General features: G+C 40.9%; 1 long non-coding RNA gene across 1 annotated transcript; it reads left to right on the forward strand.

Annotated features, from left to right (window-relative positions):
- Window positions 1-5,465: 5,465 nt before the first annotated feature.
- LOC145432304 (uncharacterized) lies at window positions 5,466-6,374 on the forward strand. Its single transcript, XR_013912587.1, has 3 exons — window positions 5,466-5,606; window positions 5,692-5,803; window positions 5,884-6,374. It is a non-coding gene; the product is annotated as an uncharacterized LOC145432304 (long non-coding RNA).
- The last annotated feature ends 427 nt before the right edge of the window (window positions 6,375-6,801 follow it).

A 6,801-nucleotide genomic window follows, 5' to 3' on the forward strand; every position in this document is an offset into this window, starting at 1 on the left:
AAGACCACCGGGATTTTCTCCGCTTCCTGTGGTATAGAGACAATGACCCTACCTCTGACGTCGTGGATTACAGGATGCGGGTGCATCTCTTTGGTAACAGCCCCTCGCCTGCCGTCGCAGTGTATTGCCTGCGGCGGGCGGCTAAGGCAGCAGAGGCCGACTACGGCAGCGATGCTAGGAGATTCGTCGACCGCGATTTCTACGTCGACGATGCCTTAAAGTCTTTCAGTACAGAGGAAGAAGGCATCGCAGTTCTCCAGCGAGCGCAGAAGATGCTCGCGGCTTCCAACCTCAGGCTGCACAAGGTTGCATCAAATCGTTCCGCGGTCATCAGAGCATTCCCCTCCCAGGATCGCTCTCAGGATTTCAATGGCCTGGATCTCTCCATCGATGATCTGCCTATCCAGCGTAGCCTGGGACTGTTCTGGAATATGCGCACGGACACTTTCACGTTCAAGATCGAGATCGATCAGAAGCCGTTCACCCGCAGAGGGGTACTCTCGACCGTGAACAGTCTATACGACCCCCTAGGGTTTCTAGCACCCATCACAGTTGATGGAAGACGGATCCTAAGAGAACTCACCTTGATGGGGGTTTGGCTAACAGAGCACAGGGACTTTCTTGCTCTTACATTTTATGGTCATAACCAGAGATGGGCAGTAACGCGTTACTTGTAACAAGTTACTGTAATCCGATTACTTTATTCAAGTAACGAGTAAAGTAAGGGATTACTATTGCAAAAACGGTAATTAGATTACCGTTACTTTCCCATAGGAACGCTGCGTTACTGCGTTACTAAAACCGTGATTTTTTTGCGAGAATGTCTCATGACAGTGACGTAAGCGAGTGCAACGTTCATGACAACAGCTGTGTGCAGATCAACAATGGATCATAAATCGAGTGCAGGAGAGAGTATGAGCGTGCAGCGTTTAAAGCGTGGAAGTACTGACCTTACTTTAAGTTTGATTCCATAAAAAGTGACAAAAACATTAGTGTCCGGTGTGCGTGGGAAGACAACTTCTTTTTACAGCGAAACCCCCCCCCAAAACTTCCAAGCAAGCACCGAGTGCGCTACGACGTAATGGGATACTCACAGAGAAACTCGTGGATTCTTCCACTGACCGCTGCGGCACACCTGCACCAGGGTAAACCTCCGCCTAACCCACTCCTGCTTTACAGGTGAAAATAGAGCAAAAGGACCGCTAGTCTTTGATTTTATTTATTTTCTGCTGTGTTTTACTTGCATCTATTTGAAAGAGTGAGTGTAAACACTAAAAAATATATATTTTATGTGCTGGAATGTGCAGAAAATAGGTTTAAATATTAAACAAATTTCTTCCAGTCAGAGAATGTTGCATATAATTAAATTTTTGCTTGATGCATAAAGTTAAAAGATTAAAACTAAGAAAACAAGTTTTAAAAAGAGACTTTTCCATTTGATTACATTTTGTATGATGGATTATGTAGAAAAAGTAGAATTGGGCTGAAAGATCTATCACTTTATCACCTCTTCAGGTTGTAAATCGTGTTTTTAAAAAGTAACTAAGTAACTAAGTAATTAATTACTTTTGAAAATAAGTAATCAGTAAAGTAATGGGATTACTTTTGGGGGGGAAGTAATCAGTAATTAGTTACTGATTACTTTTTTCAAGTAACTTGACCAACACTGGTCATAACAGAGGTTAAGTGATACAATACTATGACCCTGTTGCTATAAATCTATTTGTTTCTTCAATGTGAGCGTACTAACATGGATTTTCTAGTATTTCACGAATAGTTTTATACCTTCCAAAATAAAGCTTTTATTCAATGTTCTTTGCAGGACTTACAACCTCCCAGTTTCAACCTGTGTCCAGACTTCAGGAAGTATGATCCTATGATCATATGATTCTAATCTGACTTTCCATTAACAAGCCAAAGAACAAATTTGTATATGACTTTGGGAATTGTATAAAATATTTGTATCTGCCCACATAAATGCAGGCAATGGTCCTGTAGGCAATGTTTATGTAAATGCTGACCACAATCTCCTCCTCTGAGCTGTCACTTTCCTGCTCGAATGCCTGACCCTCCTCCACCTCATCTCATGACAGCACTGAGTCATCTCGCCACTGATTCCATAGAGTGAAATCAATCAGCCCTCGGTCATAATCCATACATGATCACTGTTAGAGTGAAATAGAAACAATATCATATCTCATCATTCAACAAGCCACAGCCACAGTGTTCACTACAAAAGGGGCAGAAGATAAAAAATAAATAACTTACAATTGAACACAGAAAAATCTAAATATCAAAACATTTTTTCTTCCGAGTCTCACGAGGGTATTCTGTGTGTGGTATTAGGCACAGGAACTGCCCCACGCTGCCTACCCATCACAGCTGGGGAGGAGCTGCTCAGCCGTGTAAACACCACCTTCATCGCTGAGCAGCTCCTCCCCAGCTGTGATGGGTTGGCAGCGTGGGGCTTTTATCCATATAATGCATCACACATTCTCTATTTCCTGCTTCTTCACTATTTGTTGATTTTAGTTGGTTTTTTTTCCAGTTTGAATGAATGAAGTATGTGGTTGGTGTAGGCTGAGATTAAGAAATACAATAAAAAACAGTTTTTCAGCGTATCTGAGCATTCAGAAACAGATTGTTCTCTGAAGTCATCTTTTGTTCTCCAGGAATTTTGATTAGTGAAGAACCTAAAAGTCAAAAAATTGACCTCAGCAGTGACCTCTTACCAAATTCCTTAAAATTCAACAATACTCAAAGGCCTCTAATATTCACACGTGTACTTATTTGAGTTTCACACACAAATCCCAGCTACATACAAAAACAACCAAGCAATGACATAATCAAGAAGATCTGGACTTTCCAGTATTTCAGAGTTTGTGATCTTCACTGTGCAAATCCCTCTTGAAACTGAGTCTGAAAATGTAGTTTATCATTAACTTCTGATGCGTTAAATGCAAATAAAATTGTTCTTTGTCAAGCAAATCTCGGCTACGAGGGGAAAGCCCTGGCTGGAGTCCTTGTGGCAATAACAATGATCTGCGGTTTCCTGTGAAACTGGTGGAGTTTTTAATCAGAAGTTTAATCATTTACAATTGTGTTATGTAACAAATGTGTTACAACTGGCTATTTATCTATTTGCATCATTGCTAATCTATCATAATTCAAAGAATGGACACAGTTTGGCATCTTGAGATTAAAAATTCATACAACATAAACAGAGATAGAAAAATTAAATCATTTTTTTGCATGCAAAACGTCTAAGTTTTCCTAACACATGTCATATGTTAATGGAGTAAAGCTGAAATAGGAAGACAAACCAATTCATTGTAATCTCTTATCCAACTGGAGTTGAACGTGAGGTGGCGACTATTACAGCTGATATGGGGCAAGAAGCCAGATTAAATAAAAGCAATGAAAAAATAGGAAAATATAAAGTTAAATTTCTACCCTAAATGTAAAAATGTCAAATTAAAAAGTGCAAGTGCAGACAGGTGGAAAAGACACTTTCAGCTCATTTCATGTGTTTACAGCAGCTGAGTGTTTATGAAGTGAATATGCTGCTCTCTGCTGATGGTGTTTGAAACTGCAAACAACAGAGTCTTTCAATTTGAAATCTGAGGTGGAGGGACAATTTGGTTAATTTACGAAGAACAAATGTTGAGGTGGTATAACGAGAAGTGCCACTTCGGGGGTATTTCCTATTTTCATTTCCCTACTTATGCCAAAGACAAGCGGGACACATAATAGAAATGCATAAGCATAAACACATAAACAAACTGGCTAAATATGCATAGTAATAATTAATTTATTTCTGTCACTTTTTTTCTTACAAATTGGCTTGAATGGCGATGTTAGAAATTCAAGTAGCACAATAATAATAATAATAATAATAATAATAATAATAATAATAATAACAATAATACCCCAAATAATTAAGTCATTAATTACTAGGATATCTACTGACATGTTGTCTTAGTTCCTGATTTTTAAAGAGGCCACACTTTTGAGTCTGTCTCTGGACTGGTTGTTTGCTGCTGCTATGAGTTCAGCAAGGTTCGGTGAACCCACAGCTGGGAGTGGTTCCCTGGTGGGTGGAAGGATCATACTTCAGCTTTTATAGGTATGTTGTTCCTGGTTTGAATGTCAGGAAAGAGCTGGGCCCTGTTTCAGGAAGCCGGTTTAGTGGAAAAACTGAGTAAGTATACCCTGAGTTAACGAAAACTCTGGGTTTTCGGTTTCACAAAGCGAGTTCAGCTGCAGCCTGAGTGAGTCACTATGACGACACACTCCGTGAAGCTAACCTGCCCCCTAGCAGGTTTACTACAACTAACCCTGACTGTCTCCGCCCCTTTGTCGGAAACCTGACAGTAGGAAGTGTCGGACATGGCGTGCCACTTCCTTGAAGAGCCAGTAGATCGTGAAGCCCAAATTCTCCGCAGAGCTCTCCGCCGGGAGAGAGTGATCAGAGCGCGTTTGGACATTTTATCATTTCCTGATGATTTTCTGTGCGAACGTTACCGTTTCTCAGCACAATCTATAATTTATTTGGATAACATCCTCAGGCCATATATTACGCATGTGACACATCGCGGACATGCTCTCAGTTCATTGCATATTATTTGTATTGCACTTCGTTTTTTGCAAACGGGAGCTTTCAACATTCAACATCTGCCAGAAAATGCTGAGGATTTTCTATGAGTCTGTGGTGGCCAGTGCGATCCTCTATGCTGTTGCATGCTGGGGGAGCAGGCTGAGGGTCGCAGATGCCAACAGACTTAATAAACTGATCCGTAAGGCCAGCAATGTTGTGGGGGTGGAGCTGGACTCCCTCAAGGTGGTGTCGGAGAGGCGGATGCTGTCCAAGATAAAGACAATGTTGGATAACACCTCCCACCCACTCCATGACATGTTGGTCAGTCACAGGAGCACGTTCAGTGAGAGACTGAGATTACCGAAAAGCACCACTGAACGACACAGGAAATCATTCCTGCCTGTGGCCATCTCCCTGTACAACGCATCCACTTAACACACTGGTTACTGCTACAACTACACGTTTCTTTTCCAAATATTTATTTATAAGTGACTTATGTATGTATGTATGTATGTATGTATGTATATATATGTATATATTGTACTATTCTTAGTTAGCGTATTGTCTGTCTTGTCTTAATGTTGGTTTAAAATGGAGCACTGTAACAAAAAATAATTTCCCCCAGGGATCAATAAAGTATTCTGATTCTGATTCTGATTTCTGTATAATATTGGTGACGTTGAGCACGTTTCCAAGGCTACCGTCTGTCGGGCAGTCAGGAATGTTACAGTTGCACTGAAACGTCTCCTGTACTCGTCTGTGGTGTTCCCCGGTCACAGACCCACAAGATTTATCAAAGAGGGATGCCACAAAATTGCAGGTATCAGGATGACCAAAACTTAATGTATGATGTGGTGATACTTGGACTACTACTTAAATTGCACATTTATTTTCAGGGTTCCCAGGCGTGATTGGCTGTACAGATGGCACTCACATTCCAATCATTGCTCCTTCAGTAAATGAAGGAGACTATGTGAACAGGAAGTCTTTCCACAGCATTAATGTACAGGTACATAGTTCCCTGTAGCATTTCAAACTAACAAATTATTTCATTATAGTAATGGATGCTAATTTGTGTTCTCTGCACTGTGAAGATCATATGTGATGCTGCCAACATTATCACAAATGTGGAAGCCAAGTGGCCAGGCTCTGTCCATGACTCACAAATATTCCGTGAATGTACACTGAGCACAAAATTTGGACATGGTGAGTTGAGAATACTTTAAAATATATAAAGACCAATTGCTTCAGGGACATTTGCACTGAAGTGTACCCTTCTGTCTTAGGAGAGTTCACTGGCTACTTGCTTGGTGATAGGGGGTATCCATGTTTACCCTATTTGCTTACCCCTTACTCTGACCCTGAACCGGGCCCACAGCAGCGATATAATCTGGCTAATTGCAGGACAAGAGCCAGAATTGAAATGACTATCGGAATGCTTAAGGCCCGGTTCCAGTGCCTGCAAAGACTCAGGGTCACCCCAGAAAGGGCATGTGACATTATTGTGGCATGTGTGATTCTTCACAACATTGCCACAATTAGAGGAGAACACTGTCCTTCTGAACCAAACATCAGCAGTGATCCAAACCATGAACATCCTGACCCTCCCACGGACATACAAGATGGAAGCGCAGTCAGAGACACCATATGTCACAATCATTTCCTTTGACCCATCACCTCAACATGTTGAAAGAAGAATAAACAGGTTTTTTGTTCAACTGGCTTTATTGGTCGCCTGTATTTCCTGTACACAAAGTATTAAAAGATGTAAACCTCATGAAGTGTCTCTGTTGCTTCCTCCTCTGTAACAGCTGTCAATGTTTCTTCATTATTTTCCTGTAGTAAAGAAATAAACAACATTGCTGTTCTACTGTAAACTCATATAATCTGTGGAGTATTACTCACAACTGCATGTTGGTCTGGCTCAACAGGAGGCTGCACCAGATGCAGTACACCATCACCATCAACTGATAGAATATGAGGTTTATACAGGTCACTTATAACTTACAAGGGACCAAATGGCAATTAACAAACATACCAAGCACCTTACACTTCATTGTCATTATGCTCTCAAAGACAACCAAGACTGAGGGAAGGCAAAATCAGTAGGAAAATAACTTCACTACAAAATAATCCATTATGGTAAAGAGTTTATCAAATGAATGAGTAGCACTGCAAAGGTGACTGTGAAGAAAGGATGTATG

The sequence above is a fragment of the Astatotilapia calliptera genome, chromosome 12 (assembly GCF_964374335.1).
Source record: "Astatotilapia calliptera chromosome 12, fAstCal68.1, whole genome shotgun sequence".
NCBI classification, from domain to species: domain Eukaryota; kingdom Metazoa; phylum Chordata; class Actinopteri; order Cichliformes; family Cichlidae; genus Astatotilapia; species Astatotilapia calliptera.